A 13421-nucleotide genomic window follows, 5' to 3' on the forward strand; every position below is an offset into this window, starting at 1 on the left:
CCTGGAAAATATTTTCTAAATTAAGTCGTATTCATAAAAATCTTTGTGATATCAAACAATTAAAAAAAGTTAGTTATATGTGTGTATATATATATATATATATATATATATATATATATATATATATATATATATATATATATATATATATGTATATATATTTTTTAAGGTAATTCTTCTCCAAACCCACATTTCAAAAGCCAAATGCTTGCAGCCCCTTGGCTGACTGACAAACTAAAGCTTGGTCATCAGCAAACCTAACTGATTTTACGAATTCCCCATATATATATATATATATATATATATATATATATATATATATATATATATATATATGTACATACAGGTGTATATGTATATATATATATATATACATACAAATATATATATTATATATGTTGATATCCCACGCAGCTAAATTTGTTCTTAGGATAATAAACAAAAGGATAGAGAGTAGGGCAAATGATTACTTAGGGGATGATCAGTTTGGGTTTAGGAAGGGCAGAGGTACGCGTGATACCATTGCAGTAATGAGATTATTAATCGAGAGGAATATAGAACACAACCAGGAGGTATTTGCCTGTTTCGTAGATTTCGAAAAAGCGTTTGATGGAGTGAATTGGGAAAAACTAATGAGTCTATTGCAGAAAATAGGAATAGATTGGAGGGAAAGGAGGCTAATCCGCAACCTGTACATGTCTCAGACTGCTCAGGTGCGAGTGGGGAACGGGGAGTCCGGATGGGCAGCTTTAGGAAGAGGTTTAAGGCAGGGTTGCCCATTATCACCGTTGCTGTTCAACCTGTATGCAGAGGAAATGATCAAAGAGGCATGGGAAGAACTCGAGGTAGGAATTAAAGTGGGCGGGGTATTCGTAAAATCAGTTATGTTCGCTGATGACCAACAAATCGCGAGCTCAAACTCACCGCCTCTGTCCCCGCTTTTCCTCTCATCCTTTCAGATTTAATTAATCACTGATACCTCTCCTCCCATTTTCCTTCCCCTTGGAAGTCAGGGAAAGTTATCCTCCTCCCGAAACCAGGGAAAGATGTCACCACCCGGGGAAATAGTCGTCCGATTACCCTTCTTTCAAGCCTCTCGAAAATTTTCGAGAGGGTCCTTCTGACCCTCCGAGAAACCCACGTCCGCGACCGCGGTATTCTCCGTCCCGAGCAGCTTGGCTTTCGTTCGCGTGTGTCCGCGTTTCATCAGATCCTTCGCCTCAGTGAACAAACTTCGCACGGCTTCAGTCTTCGCCGTACGACGGACGCTGTCTTCCTGGACGTCGCCCGTGCTTTCGACCGCGTTTGGCACATGGGCCTCATTTACAAAATGCATATCCTCGACTTTCCCCCTCCCCTTCTCCTCCTCGTCCGAAATTACCTCTCCAATCGTACGTTCCGCGTGTAGTTGGGTGATTTCCTCTCTTTTGTAAAGAGAGCCGAGGCGGACGTGCCGCAGGGCTCTCTTATCAGCCCTTTGTTATTCAACTTGTACGTCAACGATCTGCCTTCTACACCTCACACTTCCCTTTATATGCACGGCGATGACACTGCTATCGCCCCCACATCTCGAACACGCTCCGCAAATATCAGACGACTTACAGCACACCTTGACAAACTGCACCGGTGGACACGGACTTGGACAATACGAATCAATCCTGACAAAAGCACAGATATTCACTTTTCCCGCAGACGAAAACGCACACCCCACGTTCCTCTTTTCTTCCACCAACATATTAAACCGAGGGTTCTTCGCACCTATTTCTTGGTGTCATTCTAGACAACCAGCTCACTTTTCAGCCGCACCTCGACTTTTGCCGTCAGAAGGCAATGGTCACATGGAGCCGTTCTGGCTGCCTTTCCTCCGTGATTTCTCCCCTGGGCCACGCCGACAGAATGCGACTTTACAGGTCAACCATTCGCCCGCAGTTTCTGTACGCTTTCCTCGTGTTTGCCATCCAAAAAACACTCTGGCATCACCTTGAAACCATCCAAAACAAGGCTTTTCGGTCGTTACTCCAAGTGACTCGTTTCACTAGGATGGCCGACGTACGAGTGGCACATAAACTCCCATCCATCGCGAAATTTATTCGCTCGCAAGTCACGTCTTTCAAATCCCGCCTCGTACCGCCTGGAAATTCGCTGCTACAAACTATCTGGGACTACGACCCCGGAGAGAAACACACTTATTCACTGCCTAAAGATATTACTCGCCTATGAGTCTTTACCATGTCTTTTAATTTTAAATTTTCTTCATAGCATTAAGCCGCTACACGGCCGGACGGATCTCTTCCTCCGTCCTCTAAGTTATTTCAGTATCATTTTATCCGCTTCACGGTCTTGCTGTCACCCGCTTCCTCATGCCCAAGTGTAATTTCCCGCTGTGGGAAATAGGCGACCCTCGCCTCCGCTTCCATTTTGTACCGCTCTATGGTCAGAGTGTGCCGGTGGGCAGTTATTGCTGTTAGTGACGTAATTTTTTTTTCTTTTTGGTAAAAAGCCGTTCCCTGTCGGCTTTCATTTCTTGTTAGATTAAGAATTCATATTTTATTCCTAGTTTTAAGTTTCACTTTCTCGTAAACCGCACTTCTACCTCAGCAATGCTTCTGTCTTCACTGCCATGCGTTTCTTATGTACAATGACGGGTAAAGGAGGGACTTCACTCACCGGGACGGTTTATACTTGCCCGCTTGGGCAGTCGATGAACTTTTGTGTGCTTTAGTTTGTCAGTCAGCCAAGGGGTTGCAAGCATTGCTGAGTGAATTGGAAATTCAGTGCGACAGGTATGGGATGAAAATCAATATTAATAAAACAAAGGTAATGCGATTTTCTAGAAAGAAAAAGGCTAAGTTAACATTAAAATAGGAGCGCAAAAACTAATGCAGGTAGAACAGTTTACGTATCTGGGAAGTGTTTTGGACCAACACGGTTAATGTAGTAGGGACGTAAGGCGAAGAAATGCGCTAGGCAAAGAGGCTTTCACAAGGAGGAGGGAGTTAATGAAGGGGACGTTGAGTAAGGATGTTAAGAAAAGACTCGTCAAAACTTTTATTTGGAGCGTAGCTATGTACGGCGCGGAAACGTGGTCATTGAAGCAGGAGGATAGACGTAGACTGGAGGCTTTTGAAATGTGGGTTTGGAGAAGGTGAAATGGACAGAGAAGAAAACAAATGAGGAAGTACATGGTATGGTTAGCGGAATGACCAGTGTGGTATATTATTATTTTGCAGGTCTTGAATTTGTGGAAAAAATATGTCTCCTTGAAAAAGCCTGCGTCTTTGAAGTAGTGAACCATGGTATTCCATGACTTTAGTTAAATGCCAATTTGATGAATGGTAGCAAGTGGCTGTTTGCCGAACGTCTCCTTGCCTCCCGCAAAACGGTTGTTCGGCCTGCTGCTTCACACTCCTTTATCTTTCAAGTACCGCCATGAGCATATGAACTCATGTATTGAACCCATCGGTTATCAAGTGAAATCGAGTTGTAATGGGTTCACGATTGCCTGGCAGATAAGCAATGATATTATTTTAACACTTGAATATCGTTTCATAACATTTTATTGCATAATTAAAATGAAATTGTTTTGAAGCTTGAACACGTTTTACCCTTCCGATCAGATAAAGTCGAAATATTCTAATTTTAAACTACAATTCTTGACGCAAGCCCTTTTAAAAATTCCCATAATGGTTATTTCTTCTATCGCATTCACCACAACCTTTTTCCATTTCATGTGCTGTTTCAATAATTTGTTTCTGTAGATTATAGTCTTTTCTTCGGAGGTTTCAAGTTTCGGAGTTTTGGAGAAAATGTATTTGAGGAATTATTCATTAAAGATATTTCCCATATAGCCTGTATACCTTATCCGTTTGCCTTACAGATTGTTATGATTTTTTTTCTAAATTCTTTTAGAAAACACCCACAAATTTGTACTTGTCTCTTACACCCGTCGAGGTCATTTTTACCAACGAAAACTATTTACATGTAAGATAAGAGAATTTAACTGTTCCAAATATGTATAGTATAATGCATAAGAATTAAAAATCAAATTCAGTATTAATTAGAAAAAATTTCCTAAAGAAGTCTAATTATAGATAATTTTAAGTGCTTTTCAATTAAAGTTCCAGTGCCCATACTTTTTTATTGTGCTGAATAATTTTCTTCAATTGGGAAAACATTACATGTGTAACGTTGGAGCCACTACTAATGAAAATTAAGCTTGCATAGCAAGCATAGCCGAAGTTTCATGTAAGGGAAAAATTAATGAATAAATATCATTAAGATTTCAGTTATTTAATAGGGATGAGGTCAATTCTGTAATCTTTCTAATTAGTGTGAAAGTTTATGAAAAACATAATCTTTAACTCATAAATAATCCATCGGCTTCTATTTGAGGTTATTGGTGTATTATTCTGCCAATTCATTGTTTTCCAGAATGTTCTGTTGGCTCATTATTCATTTGAAGTAGTATCGAAAAACTTGAAGTATCCGCCTTCGAGTCGGAATTCTGGCCACTATCTCCCTAATAACGCAATCGTCATTGATTCTCAAGCGTCTTCATATGAATAATGACCCAATGCAGTCGAGTATCCTGGAAAAGCCTACATTCGATTGAAACAGTTCCCGCCTTAAGAACTGATTTCTTGTTTAACTTGCGTTAACGTTTGCGATTACATGTAACAAATTCTTTAACTGTCAATAACTATGCCATTTACCTCTTCACCATATTTCACAACTCAGCTACCGCCATTTATTTCTTAACACTTAATCAGAGTACGACAAATACAAATAAATAAGTGAACAGTTTACTCTAATTCCAATCCTGTCACTGGCCATGTATTTGAGGTTATCCGTTCCATTTATAAAGTGTAAAAAGAGTCCTCTGTTCCATCGTGCTTCTGCATTCTGAATAACTCGAGTTATCTCTGTCCGCGGTTTCGAAATAGTCTCGAAATAAACGACAAACACTAAACTGGGCTCCATTACAATAGAGACGACTCGTGCTATTTTTATCGTTACTGCTAAAGCTTCGAGTGTGCCTTAAGTTGCAATTCAACATGGTATTTGCTTGTCCCTTTATTTTCATCCTTTGTTATGTGTCCTCAATTTAATAACCGCACATGAAAATTTAAACCAATTTTCATATCGCTTTCAATAACTGCTGCATTACTATTTTCGAGATTGAGATTACACTGATGAGTAATGTGTCCTAGCTAAACTAAGTCCATAATATTCTATAAATAAGGCAAGGAATTATTTTATTGACTATTTTCCGTGATATTTCATCACAAGTTAAAAATCAAAGGTGATAACGGACACCCTGTCCTGCTTTCCAATATATTTTTGCCGATTTTTATTCTTATTCACCATCGTTCTTTTTACACTTTTGCCTTTATAATCCTGCCTCATGAATCGTCCATATCTTTAGTTTAACTGTATATTATTCAATATATTTTTTGAATTTTGAACTCTGTATATTGAGACTAATTATATCTCACTGTCTGTGGTCGTTGAGGTATATTTTTCATTTTCGGTATCTATTCACTGCAACTTAGGTGTATACTTGTATATGTATGATATAAAAATAACCTTCAAAAAGAATTTAATGATTCCTTATTTAAAAATTCTTGCGAGAGGCTTTATGAATTCAGAAATCTAAGAATACTTAAGCTTTTTCACACAGTTAGAGAAAATGACAAACGTAGGATACGAAAATTGAGATTTTACTTTTAGCAATATATAGTATTTAAGAAATACTAATTTTTTATGAACCGTAGATCATGCACAAAGTACAATAATATGTTTAGACTCTGTAAATTCCGAGATGAAGGCGTTGTCAAATAAAGACTCAACAAGGCCGCCATTTTTTTTCCTTCAGTAATCTCTCCTTCCAATACTACATCTTTACATTCCTTTAATCCCTAACCTCCCTATTCGTCCTATTGCCGTTAATCACCGGCGTCTGAATTTTATACTGGATTTATTACCTTTAAATTCATATCCGTTGAATGAAAGCGCGAAATATTATTGAAAAATAAACGGTTTGAATAGAAGTGACCGTAAAAATTTACTGGAGATGATAAGGAAATACCCTCCTTTGAACAAGACTGCTAAAATGAACGCAAGTCATGCTATTGTGTGTATTTTTACGAAATTATTGCGGATATGAATAATAATTCAAACAAAGACAAAAGATGGCGGGAGAAAATACATTTTGGGAGAGAGAAAAATACACATAAAAAGGGCATTCATACGTATTTCGAAATTACATCTGCCGTCCATTTTTCCTTAATCCTTCTCTTCAGTTCCTTCCGAACGCTGTGTCAATTTTCATGTAAATGAATATTTGTTCGCCATATGGCGGGGTTTTCATTTTAGATTTATATATATATATATATATATATATATATATATATATATATATATATATATATATATATATATATATATAAACCATAAACACAGTAATCAACCCGAAGGTCGGTTTAGTAAGTGATGGTAGAGATCACCCAGTACTAAGCCCTATACGGCGTGTGAAAATGAACACATCAAGGTAGGGGGGCCAGTTCCTTTCCCTGTGCCGGTTATGGCTTCCCAGGAAGACCTGGTACCCGAAAAATCACTTTAGCTTGGGTGGAGCTGCAGGTGCCCAGAGTGCCTTGCCCGGGAATCGAACCCGGGACCCTCCGGTCAGCAGTCCAACGCTCTACACATTGGACTACCGCGAGCCACATATATATATATATATATATATATATATATATATATATATATATATATATATATATATATAAATATAAACATATTATAACATTTAGCACTAGTGGAAAAAGACAAAAACAAAGAAACACACAAAAAAAAGACTCACTAACTTTCGAATTTTCGGCGGTCGCAACGACCTTCTTCAAAGAAGAGAGGGATAGAACTCGCTCTCTTCCTTGATGAAGGTGGCTGCGAACACCGAAAATTCGAAAGCTATTGAGTCTCTTTGTTGTGTGATTCTGTGTTTTTGTCTGTGTCCACTTGTGCTAAATGTTATGCATTGTTATTCACGCCCGTGAGATTTTAAAAAAGTTTTATATATATATGTGTATATATAAATAAATATATATATATATATATATATATATATATATATATATATATATATATATATATATATGTATCAAACCTTTAGAGTGAATTAGTTTTTTCGTGACATTAATGACATTTTTACTGATTCGTCTAGAGATGGGAATGTAATTGAAACTATTTTTGAGAAATTTTTGGGTTTCGGAAGAAATGGATCCAGGCAGAAATATTTTTTATCTTTTGTGACCTCAAATTCTCTCTTTTATGCTTCCTTCATGTTGCGTTACTCAAATCGTAATTCAAACAACCACCGAGTTCCTCGTCCCTTTCGAAGGTATTTTATGGGTGGCCGACCGAAGCCAGTAGGGAGGCCGACCGAATTGCAACTCATATAGGGTCGGTCAGTCCAGTAGGTACTCTCGTCGAGCCCTTCATCAAACCACTTATAAATGGATGGGATCATTTTGGGCCATTTGACATGATCCTCGTGGCAATAAGTCCGCTTACTCGGGTTGTTCTGTGGGTTGCGGAACCCACGAATAAATCACGTCCACCTAAGGTAATCATTCCCTTTTCCCAGAAGCTGGTGAAATGCAACCCATGGTCACTGAGGGTTTCTCTTGCTTTCCCATAAAGTGGAAATGATTTAACTGCGGAGGCATTCGAGCCATCGACAATGAGACCCCTCCACCAACTTTTACATATGTACTTCAAATTAACGTTGCCCTTACTATTGACTTTTATAACTATTTTATTGACTTACTATAACTTTTATGCAACTAGAATATTAACGGTATATTAAAGCTTCTTCAACCTTTGCTGATAGTGTTATCTTTCTCCTAATGTATTTCATTGTACTCAAAGTATAATTTATGCAATTTTAATGGGCATATGTTTTTCTATCTAGTCTCATCTAATTAACTTAGATTATCAACTCTTACTCTCAATTGCTTACAGGTCCTAATCCAACCGATTACCCTATTTCTTCCCAGGGTTACATTTTAGATTACCACATTACGGTGTGGTCCATGTGAAAACAACCTGGTTCGTCTGTACTACCTGACTAAAATACTCAATCTCTCAATTTGCATGAACAAGTTAGTCATGTCATTAGAACATCCCTCTCCTTATACATTACTGAAATACTAATATGCCTAAAGCATGGATTTGATAATATTTTGTTTCTATGGAGTAGCAAAGCAATTGTTTGTCATTAATATTCACTCATAGGACGCCAAATGATTGTTTAATGTAGCTTAAGAGATTGAAATAGTACGAGGGTCATCCGGAAAGTAGTACCCGTTCGTGCCGCATGAAGTGCTGACGACGCGAGTAGCCGCTGGACGAGGTCAGATAGCTTCAGTGGCTTGTCTGCCTTCTCTGAGCCAAGTTGCGTGACGCTAGCATTGCCTGTGTTGTTTCTGTGATTGTTTACAATGTTTAAAAAAATTGAGAACGCCGCCAGTTGTGAAGTGAGGGCAGTGATTAAATTCCTCAATGCAAGAAACGTTCGCCCATGTGATATTCATCGCCAATTAAAGGAGGTGTATGGAGACAATGTAATGGACGAGTCGTCTGTTCGGCGGTGGTGTCGCAACTTCAACATGGGGAGGGGGAACACACACGACGATGAGCGCTCGGGGAGACCGTCTGTCATTACAGACCAACTGGTGAGCTCAGTTGACGAATTCGTGAGGAACGATCGGCGCGTCACAATTGATGACATCTGTGAGCATTTTCCCAATGTTTCTCGAACAATTGTTCATGAAATTGTTAAACACCATCTGCATTATGCAAAAATTTGTGCAAGATGGGTCCCTCGCGTATCTCAATGAGCTGGCGGCGAAGGACTATGCAGCAGGAATACAGAAACTTGTCACACGTTATGACAAATGCCTAAACTTGCTTGGAGATTATGTTGAGAAGTAGTTTAAAGTATCCTCTTTCAAATAAAATTTTTTATGTTTGTTAATATTTACTTTTGTGTCTTTATTTCACGAACGGGTACTACTTTCCGGATGACCCTCGTATAATACAGTTGAATGAAGATAGATTTCGGCGACACATGTAAATTGAATTTTTTACGGCGTAGCCTTTTACCCACTATTTTAGGGATGACATTTCCTATCGTGATGCCAGAGTGTTTCATTACCAATATTTTATTTTTATTAAGCACGGAAACTTTTTACTGCTATCTTTTTTGACAGTCATGAAATATTTCCACGGCCTTTATTCATGACTTTTTCCAATCACTGTTCTTCACGAGAATTTCTAAATACACATACAAACCAGTTTTATTTCCATGTCAACTTTTCCATTTCTAATAAAGCCAGCTCTTCATTACCACTTTCTCATTTTACCATCTACCCTATTATTTTGTTTTCTATTTTAGCTGAATTTATTTGAACTTCAGTCGAAATTATTAAAACCACAGGTATTGCAATTTTCCACTAGATATTTGGATTTTAGTGGAAAATTGCAAACACTAGATTTTGGATTTTAGTGGAAAATTGCAATACCTGTGGTTTTAATATGTTACGCTTCCACCATATCACGCCTGAGACCTCATCATTCGTTCAGTCGAAATGCTTGACTTAGGAAATTTAGAAGGAAGGAAGGTAAACTTGCTTAATAAAACTCGGTGAATTGCGTAAAATGAACAGGATTAAAACTCTGCCCGAGGTTGAGCTGGAGACCGGTTGTTAAGGTGTAAAAAATGATTTTGATTTACCTTTTTGGGTGATGACGCTAATCGCGTGTTGACCTGAGCTAGATTCGTCGAACCACGTGATTGTTTCTTGTTCTTTCACTTAAAATTATTTTCAATGTTATTGTATTTGAAATTCTTTGTATTTTCTGTGGCCTCATTCATTCAGAATTTTTAAAGAAGTTTTGAAAGAGTCATCCATGTAAATTCATTACTTATCTATTTATCTACGTACTTTCTTGTTTCTTATTTTCTTTGTCCACATTATCTTCATTATCTGTCACTTGTACCTGCTCTTCTAGACTATTAGGTAACTATTCCACTGGTTACTTTTACTGACTTCATACGTCGTTTCCATCTTCACTAGCGTTTTACTATAAGAATTATTTTCTTACAGTCGTACAGTAGTTATCTATCCGCCATAACGACCTTGTTTGTACATTGAATTTTCTCCAGTCCTTCTAATCGGGATACCCGTTTACCATCACATGCTGTGCTTTTCTAGGTGGGTGAATGCTCTTCAATATCTTTTGGCTTCGCACTTAGTCATGTCCGGAATTTTTAATCTTTTAATATATCTTTATTTTATGCCATTTAAAATTGTTGCATCCATCTACAGTTACATTATGCTTCGCAAGGCGAGGTGGATTGGTGGCATGTGATAGTGAATCGAATTTAAAGAACCACCATTATTTATTATGTAAATGCAGTGAAGTATATATTTTTAGAATTCATTAGCGATTAAAATTAGATTATTTCTTTCAATTTTGAAATACCTCTTCATTTTTTCTCTTGTGATAACAATTTGTTTGAGGGAGAATATCTAAATTGGCCTTTTTCTGAATATCTTTTTATTTTTTGTTCCAGAGGTGTTTAATGCTACCGTTAAAAAATATGGCCATGATATTTCTCTTTATCCTACTAGTAAAATCCAGTTGACCCACCACTTTTACTTTCCTTCCAATTTTTACAAACCTAAAGAATGATACTCTCCATCAACTATTCCAAATTACCCACGTTTAGGCCAAATCAGACGTTATTTTGAGGTGAAAATTGAACTTAAAATGCAAATAAATTATACCGAAAGTCTAGCACGGTCGTAAATAGTGCTATTTGATATTTTGAGTTAAGTTTATTACTTTTGCCAAAATTAATGATCGCTCTTGGATGCCATCATACATAAAATTCGTTCTACCTGCGAAAACTTTGCAACCTATAAAATGAAAAAGTATGTACTGCGTAGTTTTGATAATCATTTCTAAAATAATTCTTTTTCTTGATAAAATAATGTGAGTGAATATCCTTGAAATTTGCATAAAATTAATACACTTAGTCTCTTCTCTTCGGTTAAACTGTTATATTGTGTTTTCGGTTATGGATGATATGAAGGTCCCGTGGGCCAGCTTTTCCGCCTGATAACCAAGATTTTGCGAGTTCCATTTCTGCCGCGGTAATATTTAATGTGCAAACTGTTGGTTCCTGAGCTGATGACCACCCAGGAGTTATTTATTCCTATCCGAGAACTTTATGGACCTCCATAATTGTCGGCAAAAAGAAAACTATCGGTTACACGAGAGCATTCTAAACGGCATTATTTTTTTGAAATTCTTTAGAATGATTGAAATTTGAAAAATCGGCAAAAATAGCGAATACCTAATTGATTTTTATTTGTATTGATAAAAATTGTGTGAATTGGCATAGAAGTATTCAATATAATTATCGAATTCTTAATAATTAAGTCCTGAATATAAAAAAGCAACAAAGGTGTGAAGACAGGGAGAGGGAATCATCCGACTGAAATGGTTGGATTTTTGAGGGTTTATGTATATAGAAGTGCAACAATAGCGGTGATAACACGTAGCCTGGAATTGAAAAAAAAGGAAGAGGGGATTGGACCTTAAAAGTGATAGGAAGAAGATGGGTCATGGGTTTGGGGAGACAAGGACAGGATAGTTGTCACTTCTTTCTCCCCATCTTTCATATTGGCACCTCCTTTTTTTAATCTATGCCGACATTTTCTCATCTAAAAATCCACCTCCACACTACTCACTCGCCGTTTGAGGGAACACGGCCGTACATTGCACATCAATACGGCGAACGTGGGAAGGGATAGGTATACCCAAAAGAGGTCTCCTCTCTCTCTTGCATCCCTCCTTTCTCCTCTTCCCCTTTCCGCACCGCCCGCATTTCATTTGAAACTTGAAAGTGAAGTAGGGCGAGGGGTCACCTGCGGGTGACACTGGATGTGGGACGCGAGGAGGGACTCTTCCTGTAAGGTGTGTGGGTGTGAGTATGTGCCCTTTGGGATCGAGTCACGGGAGGGTTTGGCTATTAAATTCGGCAGGCGTCTTCCATGTGGGGGAATCGAGAACTCAAGTATGAGGAGAGGTCCTCTGTTGCCCAGTGGAGATAACAGAACGGTATGTAGAGAACCGTCAAAAAGGGAAATTATGACTAAAATGTGTAATCTTGTATGTAAAAGCGCATTATTTTTTATAAATTTTAATAAAAAATATCTTCTCCAATTTGGATCAAGTCATCACGCAACTGTTTCCACGAGGGATTTAAAATGATAAAACGATAAGTGTAGCTAAAACAACAAACTTGGATAACAATAATTGGCGAATGTGGTTTGGATTAAATTTTATTTTAAGGGGAAGCAGGAATAGTAGTATGAGATATTGATTCTTTAAAGTTAACATTTTCTAATCTCTACCCGGGGACGAAATAAGCATGCAATGCCTAAGTCATGATTATTGAAATACCAGGACGACCTAAATGCCATACAACGCTTGTGCGACACTTGTCAATTAGAATCAAACTTAAAAAAGTAGGGAATGATAAAATTTTGCCAAAAGGTAATTCCCTCCCGAATGCGTACCGCATTGGAAACAACGACATGAAATGTGTTGCCTCAATGAAATATTTAGGTGTTACCCTCACTCACGATCTCTCCTGGGTGAAACACAAACGGGAATTTTGTAGAAAAGCTAACAAAAATAAAAGATTTATTAGAAGAGTACTAGGTAAATGTGATGAAAAGGTCAAATAGAAATGTTATCTGTCGCCGTTAAGGCCTCATTTAGAATATGCTCTAAGTATATGGGATCCTAACGAAGTTTGAATAATGGCCGAATTGGATCGCGTGCAGCGTAGAGGAGCTAGATTTTGTAAAACTTTGTTATGATAAACTTAGTAGCGTATCCAAAATAGTAGAGCAGCTAGGCTGGGAATCACTCTCGGAGCGAAGGTTAAATTATAGATTACATATCAGTCATGCGTAAATTAGAAGAACGTCTCTTTGGTAGTAACACTGAAAATGTATTATTACACCCATCGCACCTCGGTAGGAGAGATTGTCTATAAAATTAGAAAGATTAGGTGTAGAACGGATAAATTTAAGATGCAATTTTTTCCGCGAACTATAGGGGATCAGAATAATCTCCGACCGAGGTAGAGTCATATTCGGGTGGGTCAAAATTAGCCTGGTGTGTATTCATCCCCTGCCACACACCCTAGCCGTGGCTCGCACGGTTAATTAATAAATAAATCCATCCTTTCCTGCAGATCTCAAAAAAAGCTTTTTTATTTTCAAAGGATCTATAATAAATCAATTTTCATGAACTTGACACCTAAATCGAAACAT

Source organism: Hetaerina americana, unplaced genomic scaffold (assembly GCF_022747635.1).
Source record: "Hetaerina americana unplaced genomic scaffold, ioHetAmer1.1.p SCAF_6, whole genome shotgun sequence".
NCBI classification, from domain to species: Eukaryota; Metazoa; Arthropoda; class Insecta; order Odonata; family Calopterygidae; genus Hetaerina; species Hetaerina americana.